The sequence below is a fragment of the Papio anubis genome, chromosome 5, assembly GCF_008728515.1.
Source record: "Papio anubis isolate 15944 chromosome 5, Panubis1.0, whole genome shotgun sequence".
Lineage (NCBI taxonomy): Eukaryota > Metazoa > Chordata > Mammalia > Primates > Cercopithecidae > Papio > Papio anubis.
In genome coordinates, this window is record NC_044980.1 from 17,038,137 (window position 1) to 17,050,195 (window position 12,059).

Below are 12,059 nucleotides of genomic sequence, written 5' to 3' on the forward strand. Positions count from 1 at the left end.
GTCCTGCCCTTGACATGGGTGGATTATGGGGATTACAATTCAAAGTGAGATTTGGGTGGGGACAGAGCCAAAGCATATCATTCCACTGGTGCTTCTTGCCAAATCTCATGTCCTCACATTTTAAAACACAATCATGCCCTTCCAATAGTCCCCCAGAGTCCTCACTTATTCCTACATTAACCCAAAAGTCCAAGTCCAAAGTCTCACTTGAGACAAGGCAAGTCTCTTCCTCCTATGAGCCTGTAAAATTAAAAGCAAGTTAGTTATTTCCTAGATACAATGAGGACACAGGCATTGGGTAAATATACCCATTTCAAATGAGAGTAACTGGCCAAAACAAATGGGCTACAGCCTCCATGCAAGTCTGAAATTCAATAGAGCATTTATTAAACCTTAAAGTCCCAAAATGGCCTGGAGAATGGTGGCCCTCGTCTCACAGCTCCACTAGGCAGTGCCCCAGGGGAGACTCTGTGTGGAGGCTGTAAACCAACATTTCCCTTCCTAACTGCCCTGACTTAGGTTCTCCATGAGGGCTCTGCCCCTGCAGCAAACTTCTCCCTGGACATCCAGACATTTCCATAAATCTTCTGAAATTTAGGCAGAGGTTCCAAAACCTCAGTTCTTGACTTTCATGTGCCCACAAGTTCAACACCACATGGAAGCTGCCAAAGCTTGGGCCTTGCACTCTCTGAAGCAGTGGCCCAAGCTATACTTTAGCCCCTTTTAGTCATGGCTGGAACTGAAGCATCTTTGACACAGGACACCATGTCTCACAGCTGCACAGACCAGGGGGGCCCTGGGCCCAGACCACAAAGCCATTTTTCCTTCTTAGATCTCTGGCCTGTGATGGGAGGGGCTGCCATGAAGGTCCCTGATATACCCCAGAGACATTTCCCACGTTGACTTGGTGATTAACATTCAGCTCCTCATTACTTATGCAAATTCTGCAGCCAGCTTAAATTTCTCCCCAGAAAATGGGTTTTTGTTCTCTACCGCATTGTCAATCTGCAAATTTTTCAAACTTTTATGCTCTGCTTTATTTTTAACACTTTACCACTTGGTAATTTCTTCTGCCAGATATCCTAAATCATCTCTCTGAAGTTCAAAGTTTCACAGATCTCTAGGCAGTGGAAAAATGCTGCCATTTTCTTTGCATAGCAAGAATCACCTTTACTCCTTTCCCAAGAAGTTCCTCATTTCCATCCGAGATCACCTTAGCCTAGACTTCATTATCCATATCACTATCAGCGTTTTGGTCAAAGCCATTCAACAAGTCTCTAGGACGTTCCAAACTTTCTCACATATTCCTGTCTTCTTTTGAGCCCTCCAAACTGTTTCAACCTCTGCCTGTTACCCAGTTCCAAAGTTGCTTCCACGTTTTCAGTTATCTTTATAGTAGCACCCAACTCCTGGTACCAATTTACTGTATTAGTGGATTCTCACACTGGTGGGAAGAAATACCTGAGACTGGGTATTTTATAAAAGAAAGAGATTTAATTGAATCACAGTTCTGCATGGCTGAGGAGGCCTCAGGAAACTTACAATCATGGCAGAAGGTGAAGGGGAAGCAGGCACCTTCTTCACAGGGTGGCAGGATGGAGTGAGTATAAGCAGAGGAAATGCCAGACACTTATCAAACCGTTAGATCTCGTGAGACTCACTCATTATCATGAAAGCAGCATAAGAGAAACTGCCCCCATGATCTAATTACCTCCACCTGGTCCTGCCCTTGACACATAGGGATTTTGGGGATTACAATTCAAGGTGAGATTTGGGTGGGTACATAGAGCCAAACCATATCAATTTGCTTATCTTAAAAGGATCTCATTTCTCCTTTGCTTAGAAAACTTAGTTTGGCTGGATATGAAATTTTTGGTTGAAAATCTTTTTTCTTTAAGAATGTTGAATATAGGCCCCCAATCTCTTCTCGTTTGTAGGGTTTTAGCTAAGAGATCCACTGTTAGTCTGATGATATTCTCTTTGTAGGTGACTCACCCTTTTTCTCTAGCTGCCTTTAACATTCTTTCTTTTATTTCAACCTTGGAAAATCTGATGATTACATGTCTTGGGGTTTATCTTCTTGTATAGAATCTTTCAAGAGTTCTCTGTATTTCCTGAATTTCACTGCTGGTCTCTGTAAAAAGGTTGAGGAAGTTTTCATGGATGAGATCCTGAAATATGTTTTTCAAGTTGTTTGCTTTCTCCTCCTCCCTTTTAGGGATGCCAATAATTCATAGATTTGATCTCTTGACATAATCCCATACTTCTTGGAGGTTTTGTTCATTCCTTTTTATTCTTTTGTCTTTATTTTTGCCTGACTGTCTTATTTCAGAGAATTAGTCTTTAAGTTCTGAGACTCTTTCCTCAGCTTGGGTTATTCTTCTGTTAATACTGGTAATTGCATTCTGAAATTCTTGTATTGTGTTATTCAGCTCTGTCAGACCCATTCAGTTTTCATGTGTATATACACACACACACACACACACTCAGTTTTCATATATCTATAAACATATAATATATATAAAATATATATATAGAGAATATATATATATAAATATAGAGAGAGAGACATAGATGGATACATATATTTCATACACACACACACACACACACACACAGGCTATTTTATCCTTCAGTTCCTGTATTGCTTTATTGTGATTCTTATTTTCCTTGGATTGGGTTTTACCGTCCTCCTGAATCTTGATGATTTTGTTCCTATCCATATTCTCAATTCTATTCCTATCATTATAGCCAGTACAATCTGGTTAAGAACTCTTGCTGGAAGACAGGTGCGGTCTTTTGGAGGACATACAACATTCTGGCCATTTGAGTTGCTGGAGTTCTTGCATTCGTTCTTACTCATCTCTGTTTGTAGGTATTCCTTTAACTGCAGTGTAGATTGAGTACGATCAATAGACTTCTTTTTTTTTTTTTTTTTTTTTTTGATATGTTCACTGGGCTGAGGCTTTATGCATGGTTTTTATTTGAAACTGACTTCTTCTCTCTGGTATCAGAGGTGAATGTATTAATAAAGCGTTTTGGTGTTGAAGGTTTAGGGTGTGATTCAGTAGGTGGTACTTAGGCTTATTGGTCAGTTGGGAAACTCTTGCTCAGTTGTGTAGCTCCCTTATCTTTCCTCACAGTGGCTGTTGTGTTCCCTTTCAATGCTCTGAAAGTGTGAATTCCTCTCCCACTAGAGTGCTGTCATAGACTGTGATTTGGCAATCCTGGGCTGTCCACTTCAGCCTCAGGCAATCTCAGGGTTTATATTCCTTCCCCAACTTGGAGGCAGCAGAGGAAGGGAACTTAGTAAGTGCTTGTGGCCAAGTGTATTTTGCTTGTTTCTTGGGGACTCTACCGCAGAGAGATGCAGATCAGCAATTGTTCAGTGCGATCAGCCCGGGATGGAAAGTCTGTGCTATGCGCCCAAGCCAGGGGTTCCCTATATGGTGACAAGCAGTGGGGTGTGTGTGGGACCCATCAAAAATGGAGTGACCTCCTTTCTTTGGACCTACTGAAGCTTGTTGGAGGTGTAGATAAAGCATTTAGGGTCTTTGCTCCTTCATTAGTCTGAGAGTAGTAAGGGCAGATCCACAGGATTGGCAGTAGCAGGGAGGCTTTCAGTTGCCTCAGGAGGCTCTGTCCAGGGAGTTGCTGAGTTGGTGCTGGCTTGATAGCTCTGGTGGGGGGCTGGCTGGAGGCCCAGGTCTGAAGGACCTGCCTGGTGAGAAGATAATGGACACCCACATAGCAATCTGGCCAGTTTTTTGTAGCGCTGCTGTGGTATGTTGGGGTCCCAGTCCAGTCACTAGTCACCTCAGGTTTTCCAGTACCTGGAGGTCAAATTTTGATTTGTTCTATTTTTATCCTCCGTTCCTCCTCATTATCGTCAGGTTTTCCTTTAAATGTTTCAGAGAGTTTATAAAAGCTCTTTCAAAGTTCTTGTCTACTAATTTCATCTTCCTTTCCATTTCTGAATCTGTTTCTATTTATTGATTTTTCTTATGTTTATGTGTCACATCTTTCTACTTCTTGTAATATATAGCACTTTTATGGGAAGCAGGGCATTACAGTAGTATGTTGTTGAATACTTGGATTTTGTATTTTTCTTTTAAAGAGTGTTGGATTTTGTTTTGGCAGACAATTAAGTTATTGTGGGTAAGCTTGATCCTTTTGTAACTTATGTATAAATTTTATTAGAGTGGACCTAAATTAGCCTTTACCCTTAAACAAGCTTTAATATAGGAGCTGGTATATGTCTATAATTATGCTCTACACAATGGTTAGGATGTTCAACAAAGTGTCTCTATTCTTCCTACTTGAAACTCAAACATGTCCCAGACCAATGTGAAATTATTGGAAATTATTCAGCTTTTTAATTCTTTGTCTCATAAAGTTTCACCCTATGCGTATGTATCATAGTATTCAGCAACATATTTAAGGGAATGCGTGTGTGTGTATTTTTGGAACTCCTTTTCTTAGTAGCATCCTTTTTCTGTGCTCTGTCTTGAAAACTCCAGGTATCTCAGCCTTTCTAAACTCCATCTGTCTTTTCAAACCACTGAGGTGATGGTGCTCTGCTTGGCTTTCTTCCCCCTACTCCATGGTCTAGAAAATGTACCGGGTAGAAGTCTAAAGTGACCAAGGTCTCATTTTTTCCTCTTCTCTCAGATATTACAGTATTCTACTGTCTAATGCCCAGTGTCTAAACTCAACTTTTAATTTTTTTTTTTCAGTTTTATAGCATTTTTTTAAGTGATGGGAGGGTAAGTTATTATTTCATGTCCAGGGACCAGCACCCGGTTTTAAAAAACAGATTGTTTCTAAGCTCTGTTTGAAGTTTTATGGTAAAAACTTATTTATGTTTTCTTGAAAAACTTAAATTATGTCATGTTCTGTTTTTATATATTAAGCTGGGATTTTGCTTCCTATAACTTTTTCACAGATTATAGTTATATCTTAAATCTGTAGGCTTCAGCTACATTGCATAGATCTGTTTCTTTCTTCTTTTTTTTTTTTTTTTCACATGACAGCTGTTTGAAATTTGAAGACAGAAAGTACTTTTTTTTTCCCCCTGAGAAATGGTTTTCTGAATCTTTCATAATCTTGGATGCTTTTTGGATATTGTCAGGTTCAAATTATTTTTTCTAAAATATATTTCCTATAAATAATAAAAACATTCCAGATGTGGTCTGATGAAATCATGCATATGGGATTGATCTTGTGTTATCAAATGATTAATAACTTTTATTTAAATATTGTTACTAGCACACTACCATAGAATCTATATGACGTCAACAAAATGCCAGTTTTAGCCTCTTTTTTATTACAAAATATAGGGTTATACAGTCACAGAATTCGAAGTAGAAAAAAACTATTGGGAACAGTTTACGCAACCATGCCATTCTACTGAGAAATCTTTTTTTTTTTTTTTTTGAGACGGAGTCTTACTCTGTCGCCCAGACTGGAGTGCGGTAGAACGATCTTGGCTCACTGCAACCTCCACCTCCCTGGTTCAAGCAGTTCCCCTGCCTCAGTCTCCCAAGTAGCTGGGATTACAGGCACATGCCACCACGCCCGGCTAATTTTTTTGTATTTTTAGTAGAGATGGGATTTCACCATGTTGGTCAGACTGGTCTCAAACTCCTGACCTGAGGCAATCCACCCGCCTTGGTCTCCCAAAGCGCTAGGATTACAGGCATGAACCACCACGCTCAGCCTCTACTGAGAAATCTTTATTGCCTCCCTGTCACTTTCAGCAGAGCCCAAAGTCTTAATGGTGCAAACACAGCCTTGTCTACTTTTCTTCATTCGTTATTCATCTTTGGCTCTATGATTTTTTGCTTCAGTAATCTTTTGTATTTCATAAATAGATTTCTTTCAGGGGTTTTTTTCCATGCTGTTTGCTTGCCTAGAATGTCCTTTCTAACATGATTTCTTACCTAAAATTACATATCCTTTAAGAATCTTTACAGATACTGATTCATCCAGGAAGACTTTCTTCTTTTTAAAGCACTAAGGATGAGCTGGCTGCTCCTTCTCTTGCACCCGTAATTTTTTGAATAACTCTATCATTGCATTTAGTACATTTTACCATAATATCCAATGTACTTGTCTATCTGGAATACTGAGGATCTTGACTAGTATTATTTATCATTGTATCACTAGTGTTTAGTAAAACATCTGGGACATAGCATAAGTGAAATAAATGGCTATTAAGAAGAAAATGAGTTTTACAAATTGGAAAGTTGAGTTCTGAGAAACCAACTTGTCTAAGGACACAGAGCTAAATCATCATAATCAAGTCATAGAACTGAAATTCTACATGTTTTTGAAATTGTAGTTTAATTTTCGAAATGTTAGTTTTTGCATCTTAAATAGAGAAAGCTCATGCCAGGCAACATAGTTTCCTAGAAAGTAGTGTTAGGCAAATGTTTATGTTTTAAGACTTTCTTGGGGAGTGTAGTCTTTGAGATGTGGGAGAGAGGGAAAAAGGAGTGAGGCAGGAAGTAAAGAAAATGAATATGAGGGGGTGTGTTACTGAGTTAGCCATCGCTTGACGTCAAGTATCATGACTGTTTAATTTGGTAGGACTATTGCTGGAGAGACTGCATGATCTACTGGTCTTATGACAGTCCTTCTAGAGAGAGGAAGGGAGATAATTTATGTGCCAGATTCGTCTCTTACTGGTCTGAGATTGGTTCCACAAAGATGGCCTCTCTAAGGTTATAGATTGAATAGCATGACTGTCAATTGGGTTCCAGGACATCTCTAAATGTCAGGGAGGACTTATTTCAATCTGCTTCAATTGTACCATGAAAAATATGTCACAACTTTCTTATATAGCTCTTACTTGTTTTATGAAATTTTTACATAATAGAATTGGCTCTTTGCTAACGTTGAGACTGCATTTTGACTGCTTTTCCTCTCAAGCATTCTGGGCACTAGAGTGGAGAAAAGGAAGTAAACAGAAAAATGGCAAGCATGATGTGTAATGAATTAAAGTTATTTCCCCTAAACTTTCCCCCTAATTTTCTAAATGATAGATACCAAATCCAAGAACCTTTTTCGGGAAATAGTGTTGTCCCTAGAGATCCCTAAGAGCTTTGGTAGTCATTTTAATTCATCATTTTTAGAAGTTCTAAACTTTTTATGTTTTTGAATTTGATAATTATCATTTACCAATTTCTCCTACCCTGAGAGATAGTATATAAAGCATGTTCTTTAGTAGACTATTGCAAGGACAGAAAACAATGGTCAGAAAGCAAAATAACACATAAAAACATGCTTAGTCAAGGCTTTTTGATTCCCTTATCAACTCTTCAGAGATAAGTATGGTTAAAAGTTTGGTACATATTCTTCCAATTTTTATGCAACTTATGTGCAAACTTACACCTAGAGAAACTTTTCTATATTCCCTGCTCTGTACCTAGTCTCTTAAGCTAGCTAGCTTTCTTTTCTCTTTCTTTTTTCCTTCCTTCCTCCCTTCCTTCCTTCCTTCCTTCCTTCCTTCCTTCCTTCCTTCCTTCCTCCCTTCCTTCCTCCCTCCCTCCCTCCTTTTCCTTTCCTTCTCTTCCTTTTTCTTTCTGTCTTTCCTTCTTTTCTTCTTGTAATTACACACATTACTGTGATGATTATTCTATCTGCATAACAACTTTGGGTAAATTCGTATGTAATCACTAAAAGTGGAATTGTTTGTTCAAAGGGAAGGCAGGATAGGTATTGCAAAATATATTGTACCATTGGACCCTCCTTAAATGGTTGAGAATGCCTGGTTTCTTCCTCATTTAAATGAGTATTAAGTATTTCAATCTTTGCTAATCTGATGCATAAAAAATCTCATTGTTCTGATTTGTATTTATTTGATTATTAAGATTCAAGATCTTATTATTTGTTTATTGGTCAATTCTGTGAATTGCTTTTTGAAGTCTTTTCATGTTTGTTTGTAAAGTTGGTAAACTAATTATTTTTATTCTTTTTTATTTACAAAGATAAGTCTGCTTATTTTAGTATTAATTTGCAGATAGTTTTGCTATTTTGCATAGTAACCTATTTCAAATGGATAGAAAACTTTTTTCCATTATTTTAAAATTTGCTTATAGTGTTTTATAATTTGGTTTGTGGGATTATTTGTTATGAAACATTTGAATGACTAAGTACTCAAATGTATTGATCTTTTCTCTTTATAGTTTCTGGGTTCATATTACTATTATAAAGATCTTTTTCATTTTAAAATTATGAAATATTCTTTTTGTTTTTACATTTTAATCTTCAAGTTGTCTTGATTTTACTTGTAAGCATAGCAAGAGGTTGTGTAATACCTAAAACGAAATAGTGACTCCAATTTCTGCACGCAAAACATATTAGGTAGTCTACCTTTTACTCATAGATTTAAAAGGTAATCTCTATTATATATTGGAGTTTCATGAATCTTTGGGATCTTATCTTGTCTGTTGATATATACTCTTATGTGCTATTATGATACAATTTTATTATGAATTCATAGTATATTCATACATTTGCTTAGTCATTTGTCTGTTTTAGGTACCGTGTGAAGGTCTGGGCATATAACAGGAAACAAGAAAGATAAGGCCCTTGCTTACATAGAAGTTGGTGAAGAATCTAGACCATAAAAAGCACACAGAGAAAATGTATCACAAATTGTGCTAAAGTTCTGTGAAAGGATTAAGATGGAGTGTCACAAGACTGAATTAGACAGAGAGCCCTTGAAAGAGGTCAGTTGATGAGCAGTCTTTATTTCTTATGCAAGTTGAATTCCCCTTTATCACATAACAGAACATATTTACAGGTTCCAGGGATGAGGCCATGGACCTTTCTGGAGGCTCATTATTCTGCCACCTGCAAGAGGAGAGAGAACTGTTGTGCTGTGTGTGAGAGGAAACCTGGGATGAGCTAAGGATGGAAGCTATGGTCTTTTTTATTATGGCAAAGAGTTTAGATTTAAGTGAAAAGCGGTCATGGGGGTTTTTTACAGGGCCATACCATGATTTGATGTAATTTTTCAAACATCTATTTTTAACAGAGTTTGTCAATACAATCATTTACTCTTAGATGTTAACCCTAGAACAGAAAAGATAAAAATTTTTCAAAAAGAGAAAACAGGAGGACTTTTGTTTGAACCATGCTGAATTTATTGAAATATTTTATCAAGTGGTATCTTTATAATATTTAGTCTTTTGACTGTACAGGATTTATACTTCCATTCATTTGTGTTTTTAAATGTATACTTTCAAAAAATACTCTTTATCTTGGAACTGTGTATTTCATGTGAGATTTAACCTTATATATTATGTAAAATTAAAAAATATTTTAATGTTATATCACTGATTATTTTTAGTTAAATTAAGTGCTATTGATTTTGTATATTTTTGAAAAATCTAGCAACCTAGTAAAATTCACTTATTCTAAAAATTTTCACTCAATACTTTTAGGCTTTCCAGTTAGATAATTTTCATATAATCTTAATTCTTTCATTTTATATTTACACATTTAACTTAAATTGCACTGATAAAGGCTTACAGTATAGAAGTGATAAGTGTAGGTATTGATTAGTAATGAATACTTACTTTATTAAGTGACTTACTTTAGCATGTATCATTTTTGTCCATTAGTGTGTAATGCAATGAATTATATCATGATATTACCTCAGTATTAAACTATTTTTTATTTCTGGAAACAATGAACACTGCTTTTCTCTTGGTACAATATTATTTACTTCTGCTGGACTTTATGAGCTAATATTTACATTTAAGATATCAATAAAGTATATACATAAGTGATGTTTATCTATTATAATTTTTATGCTATCTTTATTCATTGAATATTAATGATATAGCAGCTTTATGAATAATGTTTGAAGGATCTCATGTTTTTCTAGTGTCTGGAGCAAAATTAAAAACTTGACCCTTTGCTAAGATTTATGAATCTGGTGCCTTTGTTATGGGTCTATTCAGGGTTTCGAAATATTTTGTGAGGTTGGTCATTTATATTTTCCAATAAAATAATTGTATTGGCCAGGCACAGTGACTCATAGCCATAATCCCAGCACTGTGGAAGGCCAAGACAGAAGGATCACTTGAGGCCAGGAGCTCAAGACCAGCCTGGGCAACATAACAAGCCTCTACCTCTACAAGAATTAAAAAAAAAAATTAGCTAAGCATGGTGGCATGCAGTTATAGTCCCAGCTGTTTGGGAGGCTGAAACAGGAGGATTGCTTGAGCGCAAGAGTTTGAGGCTACAGAAAGCTGTGATAGAGACACTGACTTCGAGCCTGGGTAAAAGAGTGAGACCCTGTCTCTAAAATAATAGTAACTATTATTATTATATTTATAAGTTTATTGGTATAAAGTTATACTTTATTCCTGTATAACACTTTGACCTCTAAATTTTAGCCTTTAATCTGTGTCTCTATGGGTGATTTTTTAAAAATCTTGTTTCTTTATTCTTGGGAATATCTGTAAGAAGTTTTTATTTTAAAAGTATTTTGAAAAATGTAGCTTACTTTAATGAATTATGCTTATTTAAAGTATTAATTTCTATTTTCCTTTTATTGTTTCTGCCATCTAACTTTCTCTAAGAGAAGACTGACTACCAGTGCACGTGGATGGATAATTTCTTGATAAAATAGATGACTCACTGTGCTGAAGAACAAAGAAAAAAATGTCTGAGTTCATTATGCATTTCACTCCTTAGATAGAATATTTTAAAATTTTAGCACTTAGATTTCTAAATTCTTTTGATTCTTCTTTGATTCATTTATCATAGTATCTTGCTCTTGATTTATGGATGCCATATGTTCTAAATTTCCATGGAGAATGCTAACGTTATCTCTTTTTTATTGTATTAACTCTGTTTCATTAGAGAAATGATATTTACTGCCTTTGAGCTTCTTTTCAGAATACTGAGTATGTTCCTGTGTCACCTTATTTGCCAATAGTGCCAATTTTTAGAACGGAGGGTATAGATCCATCCTTTGCAACTGGGGAGGACCTCCTCAGTAAGGCACTGAGCCAGGACTCTATGCAGCCATGCAAACAGGTAAGTATGCTTACCTTCCTCTCCGGGTTACAAAGTCAATTTGCGTTGCTGCAGGCATATCTTTTCACCATGACAACACTTGGTGTTTTTTTTGTTTTGTTTTTGTTTATTGTATTTTCTTTACTAGGGAAACACTACACACACAATGAAAAGACATTCTTTTCCTGTCTGTAGTGGAATCGTCCAAGTTGTTTGGCTTGATTTCCAGTGTCGACTTTCTAAACCAACAAGATTTTAATCCTCTGATGGCAGAATGTTAGGAGTGTCTGTTTCTGGGCTGGATCTTAGTTGCCGAGGTGGTAAGTATGTGGGGAAAGAATTACTGTAGAAATTAAAGTTTCCAGGGATTTTATTGCTGTGCTGAGTCATTTATCCTTTTTGTGTGTTGGGGCTAAAAGTTATCTGGAGAACTATTTATCTTTTCTCTCTCTTCTAATGCCAGTAATCGAAGTCTTCTTTGCCAAAGTCCCAATTTTCTATTGATCAAGCTAAACTTCTGCATGATCAAGCTAAACTTCTGCAAGGTGTGAATGCTATAGTTAAATGCATTCTGTGTTTAGGAAAGGCACAGTTCTTAAAGTCACGCTGCTATCTCACACCGGGCTTCCATATCACTTCCTCTTTCAACCCTGAGTTGTGTGTTATTTTGTTGAAAAAATATTATTTCTAATGTTTCAAAAAGCTTTCCTTTGCTTGAGTTCAGTTATGAGTGATATGTACTTGTCATCATCAATAAATTTTTTAGCTGATGTGATGACTGAAGCCTGTAATCCCAGGACTTTGGGAGACTGAGGTGGGAGGATCACTTGAGCCCATGAGTTCGAGATCAGCCTGGGCAACACGGTGAGACCCGGTCTCTCCGAAAAAAAAAAAAGAGAATTTCTTCAATTTCTTGTCCATTGATAGTACACGTCTCTGGCATAATGCCTTTCTTTCTTTTCATTTTTCTTACGTGCATTTTTTGTTAGTAATGAAAATAATATTTGGGAAAGAAAAAAATG

At 36.5% G+C, this 12,059-nt stretch overlaps 1 long non-coding RNA gene across 7 annotated transcripts in view; it reads left to right on the forward strand.

The window, feature by feature from the left end:
- LOC116274875 overlaps positions 1-12,059 on the forward strand; it is a 70,666-nt gene that overhangs the window by 23,338 nt on the left and 35,269 nt on the right. For 6 of the 7 annotated variants that reach the window (XR_004183664.1, XR_004183660.1, XR_004183663.1 and 3 more), the window contains 3 exons: positions 8,545-8,735; positions 10,918-11,058; positions 11,186-11,357. This is a non-coding gene — a long non-coding RNA (uncharacterized LOC116274875). The remainder of the gene's footprint in view (positions 1-8,544; positions 8,736-10,917; positions 11,059-11,185; positions 11,358-12,059) is intronic. The other variant, XR_004183666.1, reaches the window with a different exon arrangement.